At 44.6% G+C, this 18,069-nt stretch overlaps 1 protein-coding gene across 3 annotated transcripts in view; it reads right to left on the bottom strand.

Annotated features, from left to right (window-relative positions):
• The window catches only part of PAPLN (papilin, proteoglycan like sulfated glycoprotein), a 1,044,076-nt gene that overhangs the window by 1,002,033 nt on the left and 23,974 nt on the right, over window positions 1-18,069 (bottom strand). The gene's annotated exons all lie outside the window — the stretch shown is intronic.

The raw sequence follows: 18,069 nt of genomic DNA, 5'->3' as shown, positions 1-18,069 counted from the left end.
TCCACAGTTTGAACAGAGAACGTGGCAGAAAGTTCCCCAGTTCGAACTGAGAACGTGGCAGAAGGTTCTGCAGTTTGAACTCAGAATGTGGCAAAAGGTTCCACAGTTGGAACTGAGAATGTGGCAAAAGGTTCCACAGTTGGAACTGAGAATGTGGCAAAAGGTTCTGCTGTCTTAGAAATCTGCAACTGCAGGGTTCGAAGTTGCCAGATCCCGGGAGCTATTTAGCTCCCTCTTGGAACCTAGAAGAGCCCAGTTAGCTGGACACCAACAGCTACCAGGAGCTACTTTTTGACTCCCTATGCCAACTCCTGCCATGCAAGCATATCTACTAACAGTATCTTTGTGGGTTTGGGAATGTGTACTAGGACACATGTAGGAGACATTTTTAAATCCTATTTGGTTCGATACAATAGACAAAGGATTAGAGTGTGGAAGTTAGATTTGCGACTGGCTGTGTACTAGCACTTTGTTCCCCAGAGGTATTGCCTGCTTACTGGAACATACTAGATACCCAGGGGCTGCTTGTAGCTCCTGCTCATCAAATCTTTATCCCAACCCCTGAATTTTATTGGTGAAGCCAAACACAAGGCTTGCCAGTGGCTAAACGTAGACTGAAGTAATATTGGGTCTTTGCCATAATAGGCTCGACGAAGTATGGCGAGAGGCTTGAATTTAGCTATATTGTACATATGCAGTCAAAGAAAGAACTGAACAGCTGGTCATGAGAAGCTAAGCCCCAATGGCCATACAGCAATGCACAGTGGCGTTTTGAATCATTTGCCGATCCACCGAGCCTAGAGACTCATATAGATATTTGTCAGACACATGGAGATGGATGAGCCATGCAGTATGCCATATTTTACATTGTTGGAGACCGAGAAGATGGTACAGTCACTGCCTTCCTACATTAATTCGGAAACTATCTCACCCAGTCCAGAGCGATGCCCCAGATCCCGGCGCAGGGCAGACAGTCCTGCAAGATGAAAATTCCATATCATTCAGGCCTAGCTCCTTGATTTTGGAATGGAAGGACGGTGTTCATTTTATATGCGTTCCTTTTGTGTGGGTTGTGGTGGCCCTGCTAGCTATTTGCATTGTATTTCCACATTGAGTCTCTACAAGCTCAAATGCAATTTACATATATGCACCACTTTCGCAAATAGAGTCTCAGGTACTCATGAGAGGACATAATGCATACTTTGAGGCAGACACAGATCTTCATGAGCCCCAGGACACATCAGTATTCTGGCAAAGCCACAAGATACCTTCCGCAGTATCAGGGCCCTCTTAAGCACTTTTGGGGCCCAGGGAAAAGACACCTTTGGGGGCCCCCTCCGCCTAACCAAAGGAATGAATGAATCCAGAATATCTGGTTGCGCCCCACTCGTTGTGATCATAACACATATCTTGATATGCTGTCTCTCAGTCATCAAAATAAGCATGGGTACTCCCTTTCATTACTTGCTGTAATCAGAATGTTGAACAAGTAGCATTTCAAGGCCAACATTAACAGTCCATGACTTCTGTTCTAGCATCAGTAGCAGCCACGAGGAAGGCATACCAGCCATAGCATAAATGCAGGACACAGTTTGCATGAAAAAGGTGCACATACTCAAGAATAAACAGAGGGCTAAGATTAGCTGCCTCTCTGAATGTAAGCATGCTCAAGCAGGGATACAGGAGACCAATTGGAAGCAAGGAGAAGGCTACACATACCACAGCACAGATAGTGGATGGCTATTAGAAGCTACCGGGAAGGTGTCCATATTCAGACAGACTGAGATTACAAGAGGGATATTGTTTTCACGTGGTGTTGCCATTATCGAGCAAAGAAACGAGCAGCTGTAGTGTGCTATAGACCAATGCTCACTATTATTATAGAGAAAGCAACACTATAGCCAGTGAACCCACGAGTGAGGCTGTTTTAGAGATCATACATTGAGAACGAAATCACTCTGAAGGGTGACAATTCTGATGCAATTATGACAGGTTAGGCAATCCAAGAGTAAATGAAATGCCCAGGACCACATATCGGTTGAGCAGTGAAGCTGGGATTTGTGCCCTCTCAGCAATGTATGCACTTTACCACTTTCCTTTCCAGTTCTTACCATGAACCTAAATAATCCCATTTTATATTACTGATTTGGAGAGCACACAAATCACATAACCCAATGTGTCCATTTTTACATACAAACCATGATAAGCATATCATGCAAAGTGGGAATGATTCTAGCTTCACTGTCTGCATCATCAAGGGAAGTACATAAGTACCAGGGTACTAATTGATGAGATCTTAAAATATTTCATCTGGGTTTCCATTTGTATTTCAAAGCTTTAAATATGCCAAAAACACATCAGAAACTGTTATTTATAAACATGCAGAGCAACCTTTGAATTGTACAAAAGGAAAAACTTTTGTGTCAAATAAGCAGACCTTAAAATATGATTTCCAGAGGCCTGTGATATCTGGTCCGCTCTCTTATGACTAGACCCCTTTCCACTCAAATGGCCTACATAAAAAGAAAGATCAGGTAATGGGCTAAACAATGCCACCAGAATGTGAGAAGGCAAACCTTTCCACAGATTACAGCACAGTAATGTGAGTGATATAAAATTCGCTCCGGATCGCTACATAGTCTGTTCGGAAAGCCAGGATACAAGCATGAACGCTGTGGTTCCACACTCTTGAATTTGGCTACCTAATCACCTCTCAGACTAACACTTATGCCCTTCGTTAGAGGTGGCTGCCTAGGGTTTATCTGAACAAACCAATTTCTAGACCTTCACCATACTAATGCTATGTTCGTTTTTTTATATCAACCACTATCTGATGCAGGCACGTTGCAGATAATAGCACTTGTTGTGCTACAAAACAAAGTACATAGACATGCAGGTTTATCAACTTCAGACATAGGAAAGGCTGGCCTGACCTTGCTGTAATTCGGCATTCATCACCTTGCCTATAAACACAGATTTCTGCAATGAGTGCTTAACACACTGAGCTATCCTCTGATCCATTGCAGCATTTATTTATTTCATTTCTTAAGCACACAAACACCACTGAGGCATTGAGACACTTACATTTATCAATATGCATTTCAACGTTGGTTATTGCACATGATCAATATAATCCCCACAAAAAGGTGAGAATGCTACAATACTTGTGCTGTAATTCACGCAGACACACTCTATACTACAGTGAACACAGAAAGTACTTGTCAACAACAGAGAAGCAATCATTTTAGCCTTTAGAGCCTCGGCAGCACATCAAACAGTACACCATAAAATATCCTGACGTGTGCTATTAAGTTTGGTAAAACATGTGAACTGATTTCTTAAACTCAGACAGCACTGTGTGGCCCCCTCCAAGGTGGGGACCTGGGGAAAGTGCCCCTTTTGCCCTCCCATAAAAACGTCTCTGCGCAGCATTTCCAAACATGCTGTGAGGGGCCAGATATGAAAGACGAACACAAAGTTGTCATGTTTTAAGTTAAAGACTTTTATTGAACTTAAATGGGTTGGGAAAATGCCTCTCTGACCATATTCTAAAGAGGAGTTTCTCTACATAAAACCAAAAAAGAACAAAAGGACCTGTCCTTGTGCCAGGACTTCTCTTGCATTCACAATTGCCTGGTTTATGCTTGCCAGGACCTCTCTTGCATTATAGTTCCTCTTTACATTCAAGTAGCATATACCTTTCGTAGCCTGGTATTTGTACTTGTTTCACAGTTCTTCCAAGCTTTCCCCCATATTTGCATTCACTTATTGGGGTTCGAATTGGCACTCTGGCTTTTAATTCAGAAGTAATCTTCGTATTGATTCACTTTCCGTAATTTAACAATGTTCAAATTCCCTTTGGTGCGTTCGCCAAAACGCCCTGGGTCCCCACTCTGCTCGGGCTGACTCACCGGCTTTCTGCAGCATTTTCAGCATTTCTTCCTTGCGCTAATACAGCATTCCGTTGCCACTTGCTTCCCACTCCAGGCAGCTCTGATGTCTCTCCAGCCACTCTGGCGGCTTCGCTCCTGCACGCCGGCTTCTCTTCCGCAGGCTGCTTCGCTTGGCTGCCGAATGCGCAAGAACCCTCTTGCGGTTCCTGGAGTCTCCACAGCATGCCTTGCTCGCACCACATTGTTTTCCTTCTTGGTTTCGCCACACTGGCTCGCATCTCCAGCTTCTGCACACCTACCCATGCCTCCAGCTTCTACACACCGGCTCGTGCCTCCAGCCTCCGTCAGCCTTCATGGGAGATGCCATGCCTTCCTGTGATCTCCCTCTCACAGTCCGGGCTCCATTTTTAAAGGTCCCATGCACAGATGTTTTCATCCAACAACTAGCAGGTTCATTAGGCTTGACGGTCCTGCTTCGCGGCATCAATTTCTTCATCCTAGAAACACTTGTGTACACGTGCGTTATAAAGGCCATATCATATCATATCCTCCTCTTCTCAGTACTTAGGTGGTTGTGGGAATTGAAGTCCACTGATATTAAATGATGACTTAGGTGGTTGTGGGAATTGAAGTTCCTTGATGATTTGGGATGCATATCTCTTTCTTAATGATTCCATGTGGGAAATCAGTGGTGCTGGAAAAAGGTTTCTTTACATTCCCCATGGGGGAACAGATGCATGGTAATAGGCCATTAGGGTATTGGGTAAGAGGAGGTGGATCTCGGATTCTGCCCACCGGCCAGCTGGAGTCTCCCAAGGCTCTGTCCTAGACCTACTGCTCTTCACTCTCTGTACCTCCTTTCTTGGTAAACTCATTTCCTCCTTTAGTTTCACCCCCTTCTCTTATTCTACTTTTACCCCACATCTCACCTCACATCGCTGTCTCTCAGCTCTCCGACACTGGATGGCGCTACCCCCCTTCAACTCCTTAATGTCTTTCTCCCCTTATATCCTATTGCCATTCACCAAGGCCTGCAACCTGGAGGTCCTCTAAAATCACCACTTTATAACCTTTACTGCTACGGCTGCTAGACTCAATCTCCAGAACATAAGAAAAATGTGCCACATTCTAGCAACTGCTCAAATAAAAGTCTTATCTAACTCTTGTACTCAAATATTGCATAAGCCTGATCCTTGGGCTACCAATCTTCCCTTTTGCTCGCAACTAAATGAAAAACGACTTATTTGCACAATTTACAACCTGCCAGTTCCTCTCTTATCCCTGCTCATTCTGGCTAACTCCAATGCACCCAGGTCCTTTTCTCATTTTTTCACAAACATTTAAACTCTATCCATGTCCTCGCCCTTCCTTATTTTGTTATCGCCAGCTACTCCTCTACTGCTTCCCCTTAGCTCCAGCACAGTACTCAATATCTCTGACCGATCGATAATGCCATTTGTGATGCCATCTTTGATGTCCTTTGTGTTAGTCTACGCAGTGAATGACAGTGGTGCGATTTATAGTTGCATAGCTTACCATAGCTGGTAAATTTCTTTGGTTTTTCGATTTTACCTTGCAACCATAGGTTTTCAACTCATTTCATAGGTTTTTATTCATGCAACTTAACCATAACGTCCCTTTAACAAAATTATTTCACTGATTTTGAGTGGTTTTTATCAGTGAAAATGTTTCATGATGTTAAAGCACTGTATATAAGTGATTAATAATTCCTCTTTATACATATGAAAGGGCCATAAACCTCCTTTAACAAACATATTTTTTGCACGCGTACTGAGGTGTACTGGGGCTGCATGTCATGGTTGAATTACCTAGGGCATGAGGCTCGAACCTGACTACGGCGTCACCAAACCACCCTCGTTATCCATTGTACCTAGCCTGCAACCTTGCCCAGTCTCCACTATACCCTCATAATGTGACCAATGGCCAGTGTTCATGGCTTCCAGCCATGGCCAGAGCCCACAATCCATGGGTACTGGACTCCGGACATGCCGCAGTCCCCAATAAGCAAATCAAAGAACACATTTGACCTTGCCGGGGAGCAGGCCCACTGCCCAAGCACCAAAGTTATATCGCAATTTCTTGTACTTACATCTTGATACTGGAGAAAATAAAACACAGAACAGATTTGCAAAAGCATGAATTCAGGTCCTTCCTTACGCTCCTCACGCAGGTTTGCTGCAAACCCGTCCAGCATTTTGGGCTGTAGCCGCAAGCAGATTTTTGTTTACGATTCATGCCTTTCCTGATTTTGAAATGTTTGGGGACCCCCATACACTTTTGCCCCCTCTAGACAAAATCCCTTCAAACTTTGCACAAACATTCAAAGTTGTGTCTATGATCGTTTTGCAAATCTTTGTGTAGATCCGTCAAACAGCACGAATGTTATAAGCCATCCAAAAATGTTAGTACCCCCCTCTAATTTTGCACCTTCTTGACGAAACGGCACTAAACCTTCGAACAACATTCAAATTTGGGTTTATATTTTTATTGCAGAAATTTCACACAGTTTTATTGAACAGCGCCAACGTTATAAGCCGTCTAATAGCTGCTCTTCACTGACCATGTAATGCACACATATGCAGGGATGTCCATAAACATTTGTCAAGTTCGCAAACATCACAGCACTGTCCCCGAATATCTGGGATGTTTGCCGACATCGGAGAAGAAAAAACACCTGATTTTTTGGGACTTTTTTTGGACATATCCCATCCCATCCTCATCACCCCTCACCTCCGCAGAGATTGTTTCATTTGTTTGAAATGTGTAATGTTGTGTTTTTCAATATGTTTTTATTGCGATGTTCATGGACTATGGGGGCAGTTCACAAATCCAACATGGCGTCGGTTTCAAATGTTCTGCCTCACCTCACATTTCCTAATTGACCAATTAGCTGCTGCCTACTATGTCGATGAATGTTATGCAGCTCCCTGATTGGCTCAGAGGTGCCAGCGGACACCGAATCAGGAAGTCATTCCACTGACCGGACAGAGATTTCACAACATTTTTTACCTACTTTTTGGGGCCTTTCTCTAACACCTACTGGACAGATTAACACCAAATTTGCATAAGCAGGCTTTTGGGACCGGGTCACCGCTCCGTGCACAAGTTTGGTGCAAATCCATCCTGCAGTTTGGGCTGTAGCCACAGGCAACATTTTTTTCCATTCATGTCTAACCAGATTTTAAATGTTTTGGGACGACTCCTATTACTTTTCCCCCCCTGACGAAACTGCACCAAACTTTGTAAATACATTCAGAGTTGGTCTATAATACCCTTGCATATTTTCATGCAATTCATCAAATGGCGCCAAAGTTATAGGCCGCCCAAAAACAGCTCTTCCTATAGGAACTGCAACTTAACCATAACTACAGGGTCGCTATCCCAGACCCTGTAATATATACATATATTGCCCATTAGGGTCAGTGATATAGCTTTGTGAGTCAAGCATTTGTCCTGACATTTGAGTGCCCCTCGAAGTCTGGGCTTTGAACAACAGGACGTAGGTGGGTGTTCGCTACCCTTTATTCTTCTAAGCTCTATAAATTTAGTGCGGCTCAATGTCATTTAAACAGTAAATTGTACATAGCAGACCACTTATGTTATGTGAAAGGTTCTTATACCGCGCACTGTTGCCTCCTGGCACTCTGGCAGATCCGTAAAGCAAGGAGGGAGGCAGGTAAATTAGTACAACTGAGCGGGGAAAAAATAGCAAAAAGGTTGTGATGTGCTGTTGACACCGTTCACTGAGCATAGGTGTGTTTTTCGGTTAGTAGCTGCCATGTGGTGTTGGGTGAGACTATGGCCCTCATTACATGGTTGCTGGTAAGAGCCGCCGGTAGGCAGCAGGTTACCGGAACCCCTGTAACACCGTTTCTGCTGCCTTACATCCCAGTGCCACCGGGATCATGACAGGCAGCGGAACGGTAGATCCCCATTCCCGTGGAGTCCCACAGGACTCCACGGGAATGGGCTCACTGAAGCACGGGCACGTTGTGAATGGTACCAGTGCTTCAGTGAAAACCCTGCCAGTAGGGGCCTGAACTCCCGGCAGGTCAGGTCTGCTGGGAGATCCGGACCCCTACCGGCAAACTCACAGTTTGGCGGTCTGGAAAGGGTGCCAGTATGTTGCTACCAGCACCCTTGTTTCCGGACTGCCAAACATGTAATGAGGCCCTATGTGTGGTTTGTTTCGTTGTTGTGGTGTGGTGAAATGCATGCAATGTTGTGCTGTAGAGGTATGAAGTGTGAGTTTTTTAGTACAGTTAGTTAGTGGCAGTACCTTTCCTAGCCCTGCTGTTCTGACTAAATGCGGCCCACATCCCTTCTCCCGCCATAGATTCTGGTGTGCAGCAATTACCACCCCCACGAGTTCATCCACGGGTGATTTGTGCCCTGTGCCCTGTGGTCCGCCATGCAAGATATGGCCCACTAGCACAAATAGACAAAATACGAGATGATGCTCCCCAACACAGATGGGCCAAATGGAAGACCTGGCTCACACAATGGTCTAAATGCGAGATACTGCTCCCGACCCCCCCCCCCCTGACACAGGTGGGCCAAATGTAAGACATGGCTCACCACAACAAGTGGGCTAAATGCGAGACACAGGTCACCAACACAGATGGGCTAAATGCGAGATATGGCTCACTAACACAGTTGGGCTAAATGCGAGATATGGCTCACTAACACAGATGGGCTAAATGCAAGATGTGACAGAATGACATAAATTATCTATTTTCTAGTAGTAATAAGAGTGATGGGGCTTTACTGGAGTACAGCAATGGCTGTACTCCCCGACCAGACCACATTTACCTTAACAGTCGCTGCTGATTGACTGCCGCAGGCTTCTCGGGTGAACACATGCAAACCCGGACTGGCGCTGCTTCTTCGGGAGTTGCTCTTTGCCTTGTGGCCCTTTGCCAAGAGCTGCCCCGGGCAGAGGCTGCCCAGGCACCACCGTTGATATGTAGCTTTCTGGTCCTATGGAGCAATCAGGACGTGGGTAGGGCAGGATAGGGACATTGTGGGGAGGGGGAAGGGTGAAAGGAGAGCGGCTGTGACCACAAGTGGGGCAAAATTAATTCAAATATGGCCTAAAATGGGGTCACTGCACCTCACCTGTGCGCTATGCAGCAGGAGCTGCTCACGCGGATTGAAACGAGGCAATGGCTGAGTCTCAGCAACAGGCCATCAGTATGGGCCTCCTGGTTCTAGGGACCAATCAGGACACGGGCAGGGTATTGGAATGGGTGAGGGTAGGGGATAACGGAGAGCAGCTGCGACCGCGAGGGGAGCATATTAAATTAAATATGGCCTTAAATGAGGTCACTGCACCTCACCTGTGGGCTATGATATGATAAGGCATTTATAACACGGTGGCCAGGTAACCAGTGCAGTTTCAGTTTCAGCCAGGAAATTCAGCAGGGGAGAGGAGGAGAGAAAGCAGAAGCAAAGAGAAAGGTTTTGAGGTGCTTCCGGAAACGGAGATGGTTCTCCTCAAGTTTCAGGGAGGCAGGGAGGCTGTTCCAGAGGGAGGCCCCAGCCAAAGACAGAGATCTACCACCAACTCGTTGCTTGGAGAAGCAACTGGCCCTGAGGGAGGTGGAGGCGGATGAGCAAAGAATTCGAGAAGGAAGATGTTTAGGAAGAGGGAGTTGAAGGTATTTAGGCCCCAGACCACAGAAGGCCTTGGGGACAATGCAGATGGTGTTGAACTTAATCCTTGCAGCCACTGGGAGCCAGTGCTGAGATTTCAGTCCTGGAGAGATACAATCCCTGGGCCTGAGGCCAAGGACAAGTCTTGCAGTCTTGTTCTGGATGAGTTGCAGAGGGCGGAGAGTAGAAGCAGGCAGATTTAGAAAGAGGCTGTTGCAATAATCCAGCCTAGAGAGAGCCAGAGCTCTGGAGACAGTGAGCTTCAGGGGGGCGAAGAGGCAAGGAAGAATACCTCTGAGGAGGTGCAGCTGATAGTGTGACTTCTTAGAGACGTCAGAGATTTGCGGAGAGAAGGAGAGTGTGGAGTCGAAGATGACCCTGAGGTTTTTTGCCACACAGGTGGGAGCAGGAAAAGAGCCAAGAGAGGCCGGCCAGAGAGTGACAGGAAAGGAGGGAGCGGGTGTGCCGATGAGGAGAATCTCAGTCTCACTGGCATTAAGGCTGAGATCATTGGCGGCACACCACTCCTGGATGGCGGACAGACAGTCAAGAGATGAGAGAGGGAGAAGAGGTGGCTGAAGGTATCTTGAAAATAAGCTGAGTGTCATCCGCGTAGCACTGGAAGTTGGGGCAGAAAGCGGCAATGCGGTAGGCAAGAAGTGACAGGTATTGGTTGAACAGCCAGGGAGAGAGGTTAGACCCCTGGGGAACACCACAGGTAGTGATGGAGATAGAGGAGAGGAAGGACCCAAGTTGGACCTGGGAGGGTCGATCAGAGAGGAAAGAAGTCAGCCATGCCAGGGCCTGACCGGTGATACCCAGGTTATCATGGAGACGGTTGAGCAGGATGGCATGGTTGACCGTGTCAAAGGCAGAGGAGAGATCAAGTAAGATGAGGACACAGGGGGTGTTGGAATCAAGGTTGGAGAGCAGGTCTTGACGGATGTTCAGGAGAGCAGTTTCCGTGCTTTTGGCAGCTCTGAAGCCAGACTGATGATCATGGAGACAACCAACAATTTCAGGGTGAAGATTGAGCTGGGAGATGGCCAGCTTTTCGAGGAGTTTGCCCAGGAAAGGAGTGATGGAGATTGGGCGATAGTTAGCCGGGCAGGACAGGTTGGCAGAGGGCTTCTTAAGAATAGGGTGCACAAGGGAGTTCTTCATGGGGGAGTGGAAGGGACAGGAGAGGTAGAGACTGCAGCAGGATTGGCCAGGTCAGCAGAGTTGTTATATGCAGCAGAGTCGCAGGCTTGGATGTGAGCTCTCTTCTTGGTGAGGACAGAGAGCCAGTAGTGCATTTGGAGCTGGCGGCAGGCCAGTTTGTCAGAGGGTGTACCAGAAGCATGCCATTTCCTCTCAGCCATCATGCAAAAGGTCCCCTGTCCCCTGCGTACATATTTGAATCTATCCCAACATGTAGTGTAAAACAAAAGTGTGGAAACAGGCGAAAACACATTTATATCTTTGTTTTGAAAAAAGGTTTAAAAGCCTCCCACAATTAACAAATGCCAGAGGCATTTACAAAGAATTCCTAGAGAGTCCACCTGCTTTTACCATGTGCTAAAAGTAGGTGAATTCTACAGGAACCCATTGGTTTAACATCAGCATGGAACATGCATGCTGACATTAAACCATTTGGTGTTTTGAGGCTAAGCAGGGTTGCATGACATACACAGTTAGTCCATTCTGTTCCCCTATTCCATCCCAAAACATAACAAAAATCCGCCAGACCAGAAAACAAGGGGTTAAGACAGATATAACACAAATATGCCTGTCTTAACACCTTGTTTTACAATTCAGCTACTTGCAAAATGACCCCCCAATGCCAGTAAATCGTGTAATAATAGCACTTTTTACAGCACATTAACCCAATAGTAATGCAGCATTATCTGCTATATCTAAAGAAAAGAGTTTTTTCCCGATTCAGGGTATTTTCTTGTTGTTTTGAGGCAGTGGGGGCACTGAATAGATTTACTGTGTCCGTCACGCATTCTGCTCCACTTTAAAGCAAAACCTGGTTTAACGTCAGCGTGACATTGTCATGCTGGTATTAAAAAATATATTGATTGGGAATCCGCCTGTCTTTTCCACCTAGTAAAAAGCACAGCGATTCATTGGAACCCAGTGGCAGGCAACCTTTACAATGCATCCGTATGGAGTCCGCCTGCTTTATGCTGGTGCATAATCCAGCGGGATCCATAGGAATTCCCAGCATTTGCGCAGCCTTGAACATCTATGCTGGCACAAATGCTGGGGCATTTGTATGATCGAGAGATAGGGAGTCGGCCGAAAAGCAAGTTTCGTACCATCCCTCCTGTCAGCCATACAAATGAGTGAAAATGGGGCGTGGCGTGAATGCAAGGCGTAAAATCCTTACGCAAGGCTTTTACTCATTCCATTTATTCTAAGCCTCCTGTAGAAAATGATCCCCTTTGTAAACGTCCACAATCTTTCACTTCAAGAGATTGTTTTCCACTTAGTGTTTCAGAAAAGTGCAATTAAGGTGTAAAGGCCATTTGGTTGTGGTTGAACAGTCCGTGCACATTAGCAACCAGGCCATGCCAAGTTGATCACGGGGTCAAGGAGAAAATCTACAAAATCTACAAACTGAAATAAAAGGCTCCCTTATAAACAAGTCTTACAATGTTATAAAAAAGCACATCATCTTTTAAACATCCAACCAGAGAAAGGAGCTGTACATTGCAATGAGAGGGAATTCTGAGAAAATGAATCTTGGCGAGTTTCCGTGACCCCAGGACTTTCTAATTAAAGCCACTTTGCCATCAAAAGCATTGTTTTGTGACTGGGGCTGATGGTTACCTCGGCCTCTGAGCAACAGTTGCCTTGTGAGCTTTCCATGATGTGCACACACCGTGATCAAGAAGGATGTGGTTCTCAACAAAATATGTGTACCCTGCGGAGAGAATCCAAGGTCCCAGTCGAAATGAACTCCCACTGAGCTTTGAAGGGCACCATGGCATACAAGGACCTAATCCAAACCAACTAACTGTCTCAATGTATATACAGCCCTGATGGTACAGGAACCTTATACAAACCCAATCACTGTTCGAAAGTATATAAGGATCGCATGGCTCACAAGGACCTAATCCAAACCAACATTTTGTTCGAGAGTATAGAAGGAGCACATGGCATCCAAGGACCTAATCCAACTCAACCCAATGATCCAGAGTACGAAAGGACCAATGGTGTACAGGGACCTAATCCAGACCAAACCACTATTCAAGAGCACAGAAGGACAAAATGAAAACCATTCCATTAATGACTCCCAGAGACAGCCTCACCCAATGTATTCCGGTAGGAGCACTCTGTTCATTGGTTGGAACCTCCACATATTCCCTAAAACACAGTGGCCCTCATTACGACCCTGGCGGAAAGGGGTTTACGCCGGCGTAAACCATGGCGCCCCTTTCCGCCTGAGTACGAGTTCCCGTAGCGCCATGGTGATTTTTACGCCTGCTTTTTGCAGGCGGAAAAATCCATGGCGCTACGGGACTTGTTGATAATTACGCCACCGTAATTTACGGTGGCGTAATTAACGCCTTCCCCACTCCCATTATACCCTATGGGGCAAAAATGGGAATGGGGAAGGGTAAATGGGGATTGGGGACTTACCGCCCCGCCAAGGTCGGAATGGGGCGGTAAGTCCGCCAACCACCATGGCGGAGTTGGCAGCTTAGCGCCATGGACCATGGTGCAAATTGCACCATGGTTCTCCGCCAGGGTCGTAATGAGGGCCAGTGTGTAACTACTACGTATTTAGGTTCATCATTGACAGACTAAGGGGATCTCAGGTCTCTCCGTAGTCGGCCAAGGATGACCATGATGTGTCAATGATATTTCCAATGGTTTTTAGGAGGATAGAAGGGACAGATGCCTCACAGCTTTGGGTGGCAAGTTGCGAGACCCTCTGCCCTTTGCAAGGGACTGATAACCAACCATTCCCTGTCCCGGGACAGTATTCAATTGCCTTCTGTCAAAATCAAGACCTTGGCCAGAACCTGGTGGCAGCACAGTCTGTGAAATTGCTTTGAACATTTTCATAGCTCACTTAGAACTCCCCTAGATAAATTCTTTAAATTTTATATATTAATACTAGAAGCACGGACTGCATGCTGATATTTATGCATATGGCGCAATAATGAGAGTAGCACAATCCAATGTATATTGAAAAGAATAGTGCATTGCGCCAAGTGTCAGTGTTGAACAAGGCTCAAATTAATTTCTGGAATTCGTTGCACCAGGGCTGTCATAATGAATTAATGATAGATAAACTGCCACGGTGAGTTATTGAGATATTTGGGAATGCTTCTTATCTACATCTGGCTCATAAATGATTAAAATAGGTAACATATAAAAATAGAGAGAGCGAGACAGAATACAAACTAACATGCATACATAGTCGCACCTGCCATAGCCAAAGGCATTACAGAGGGCAGATGTAAAAGCGTTTACTGTACTTATTTATACACAGCAAGAATTCAGATTACTTCTCCATTGTAGTTGGACGCTATGTGTGCGTGCAAGTCTTACATTTAGGGTACAATTTTGCAGTGCATCCACTTAAAAGAACAACAGTGAAGGATTTTTTTTTTATTCACTCAAAATGTGCAACTTTTTGGTTGATCAACTAAACCAGGGTGCAAAATTTGCACTCCCCACTAGCTAGGGATATATGACTCTAGGCGAATAAGAACGGCGTGCTGTGTGTATGTATAGAATTGAGGTGGCCAGTGACTTTTATATGGCCGGCTAGTAGCTTGCAACTTTGATTTTTGCACTCTGATACTAAACCAATCATAATCCCAGTAGTTTTAGATTTATTTAAAAAATGTTCTTCAGCCACCAGAGCGAACGTGTCAAAGATGTGCTCACCCTAGGGTTAGGTAATTAAGGCCTTGCCTGTGGAACAGTGGAAGAACTAGGGACGTGACCAAGTGGGAAACCCAAGCCCGCCCCCCTCCTCCGTGTCTCCTTTCAGATCCCAGTGCTCCCCCTGTAAGGTACTGAATTGGTACTGAACATTCACTCCTGTGGCATCAAAACCGGCCCCTGCCACTGCTGTGGAGCCAATACACTGGGCATACCTCGTAGAACTAGGAAATGGGGTTTCTCTCCCCAGGTCACGGGCTTGACAGATTGTGCAATCACCTTTAAATGTTATACAAATGACGGGAATGCTTTGTCAATTCCCTTTATATATTTCACTGCCAAAAGATGCACCAGATGGAAGACAAAAATGATTTGAGATTCACTGGCCTGAAGAAAGTCTCTCTTCGAAAGAGGGGAGGAGACAAAGACCGTAAACGGAGACAAATGGAATCTAAACTAATATGTAAAATGCGAAAGACGCAATTTGGACTGAACACTGATCACGAGATGGGGTCTTTTCTGTGAGAAACCCGTTTAGGAATGATGTTTACTTAACTATGTTCACTACACATCATTGCATTTAGAGGAGTCTAACACATAGCATTAGGACAATGAGAGATGCAACACCTTCATACACATTTTTGTTGACTCAGGGGATTTAAAATGTTTGGTCACAAGGATCAGTTTAACATGATACAAGGTGCTCAGTGCATATCTCATCAAATACTAGAGCATATCAATGATCACTCACTTAATATCAACAGACTAGCCACAAGAATACTCTAGAAACAGAGGTTTCCTATTTCACACAGCTAAGAATTCCAACTCTACTAATCTCTCATGTTCAAAGGCAAACTGGGCTAAGGAGGTGACAGGCCATCTCAAGTCCATACGTAGGACACTATAGACATTTATTATCAGTTAAAAGAGCAAGGAGCTCTTATAACTTTGATTACATTGGATACTATGTTCACAGAATTAGAGCACCCAGCAGAATCTGTAACTAGATACTTCTTAACAGTGCTACTGTAGCACCCTTTAGGTCAGTGCCATACAGGCAGAAGTGCACCAGGTGAAAAAGCACGTTCGGTTGGCTACCTTACACCTACGAGGTTTATTTTGAAATAGACAAGTAGGGCCGTAAGAGGTGATCATTCATGATTCTTAACTGAGTAGGATAATAAGCAGCACAACAATATGTAGTATACTTATTTTACATCTACAAGCACTAGAATGCTAACAATACACGCTCACAGAGAGCAAAATCACTGTCCAACATTGGAGCCGCTACGTTTGATGTCACGCGCACATCGCTTGAAGTTACCCGTATTTACACAATATTAGGAAATCCAATATGGTGCCCACAGGAACTATTGCACACCGAGCAGCATTGAGGCTATCTTAACTTTCCTGAACAAGGGGGTAAGGAATCTAAGGTATGACACAATTTATAATAGCACAAGGATGAGCTACTTAACTGTATTACATTGATTATCATAGATGTGAGCCAACACACAGACATATTTCAAATATAGGGTCACCTAATGACGTGCAAACGCATGTTGAAGATAATGATACTTTTGTCTGCTTCAAATCCAGATTGTATTCATAGATGAATGGCATTACTAAGTAGCCAGCAAATAAGAATGAGGCATTAGATTAAATCCACAATGCACTTTTTTGTAACATTACACTTTCAAGTACTAGCATTCTACAAGACAGCTCTTAGTTTGGTTTCCAAGTAAGGAGCCGCTACGTCATGCACACAACATGTGACGTTACCTATGTTTATATATATCAGTAAGATATCCAAAATGGCACCCGCGTAAAACTTCACATGCGGCGCGGCACAGATGCAATCCTACCCATTCTAACAAGAAGACAAGTTCCTTAGGGTAAGCCTTAAATGTTCTACACGTAGACTGTATTCATACATCAAGGGAATCATTAAGCAGTCATCAACTGAATACTTCTGCTATATTATGAGTGTGGGTGGAAGCACACAACCCAATTTGCTTAGGCCCACCAAAGGAGCCATTTGGAGACACATACACCTATCAGGAATAATACTTTAGAACATAATAAATATCCTTTCAGGTTTGAAGGGATTTATCCCATGTATCTTTGTTCGAGAGGCACACCTCCATTGCAAGCCAAAAAGATAACAAGGTGAGCATGTATGTGGTGTAACACAGAAACCAATCACTTAAATAGATGTTATTTCGAACGCTTGATCTGAGGGAGCCTAACAGTAGCCCCTAATCACCATGTTGCACAAATAGGCCCTAACACATGAAAAAATAAAATATTTATGGATGTGCATGTGAGTTTTGCACTTACTGACAATGAACACTAGATGTTATAAGGGTGAGCATGTGCGTGGCATTTATCCCGTATATCAATATGCATTGACTTATATTTCTCACCGCTCTCTCTCCCTAACAATCCTCCCCTTAACCAATCCCATGCCGTCCTTATGTGTTATAATGTTTTTTAATAATCTTTTCATTCTCGTCATTTCTTTTGGACAATATCTTGGACTCATCATGTATTTTTTATCTTTTACTCAACGTTGCTTGGCCTTATGAGGATGTTTCTGTTATGTATATCGCAATTTTCCCATAGTTTATTATTTCTTAACAACCTTCTGGTGTCTACAATATCTGACAATATTTCTATATATGATACACCATGGTTTTAATTGGATGGTGGTTTACATGTATCTTTATGACATTACATGTTTGTTATGCAAGCTTATGTGGTTGACACGACTAGCCCAGTTTTGAAAAAGACTCAAGCACGGTCGAAACACGTGTCAACATATGGGCTATTGAGATAATACAGCTAAATGGGCAGTAAAACCACAAGACTCCGATACGATTACTCAATAAGATACAAATCCAGACAACAACTGAGAGACTGGCGCCTTACAGAGCTACCAACTCAGAACCTCAACTTTAAATGCTTGCTTTAATTATGGGAGGGCTCTTGGCTTGACAAAGTGACCAGTTGCTTTTTGAAGGTTCGAAGCACAAAGGAAGTCAAAGTCTCTCTGATTCTTAAAAGGAGGGATCGAGAGAGAAAAGATATATAGCAAAGGAATTGCCCCACTGGAATGAAACAGTTTGTTGACAGGTACATACATGAATATTGTTATCAAAACAATTATTAATTTAATGTGCTAAATATAGAAAAAAAATATTAAATAAGAATATTCCTAGGATTCTCATAAATAGCACACGTTTTGGGAGAAGAGCTGCAAATGTACGTACCTGAAATTACAAATAATCTAAAAATACATTTGCCACCAGGTTCAACAGTCAACAAGTTGGCGGACCAACATTGAAGAAAAGACAAGTGCATACAGAAGTGAAGAATTCCCACAAGCACAGCTCCTCTATCCGGGGGACAAAGTACTTGTCTGTAACGTTGTGCGGAGGTGGCAGGAGCCAAGGTTCACTGGCCCTTATGAAGTTGTGTACGCGACACCCACAGCAGTGAAGATAAAAGAAAGGAGGGCATGGACTCATGTTTCCGACATCCACAAGGTCAACAACAGACTTCGGAAGGAGAAGGGAGAAACACAACTTGATGGGAAGTATTACCCAAT

The sequence above is a fragment of the Ambystoma mexicanum genome, chromosome 14 (genome assembly GCF_040938575.1).
Source record: "Ambystoma mexicanum isolate Mex_15411 chromosome 14, UKY_AmexF1_1, whole genome shotgun sequence".
NCBI classification, from domain to species: Eukaryota; Metazoa; Chordata; class Amphibia; order Caudata; family Ambystomatidae; genus Ambystoma; species Ambystoma mexicanum.
Note: the sequence above shows the minus strand (reverse complement) of the source record. Positions and strands in the feature narration are given on the sequence as shown.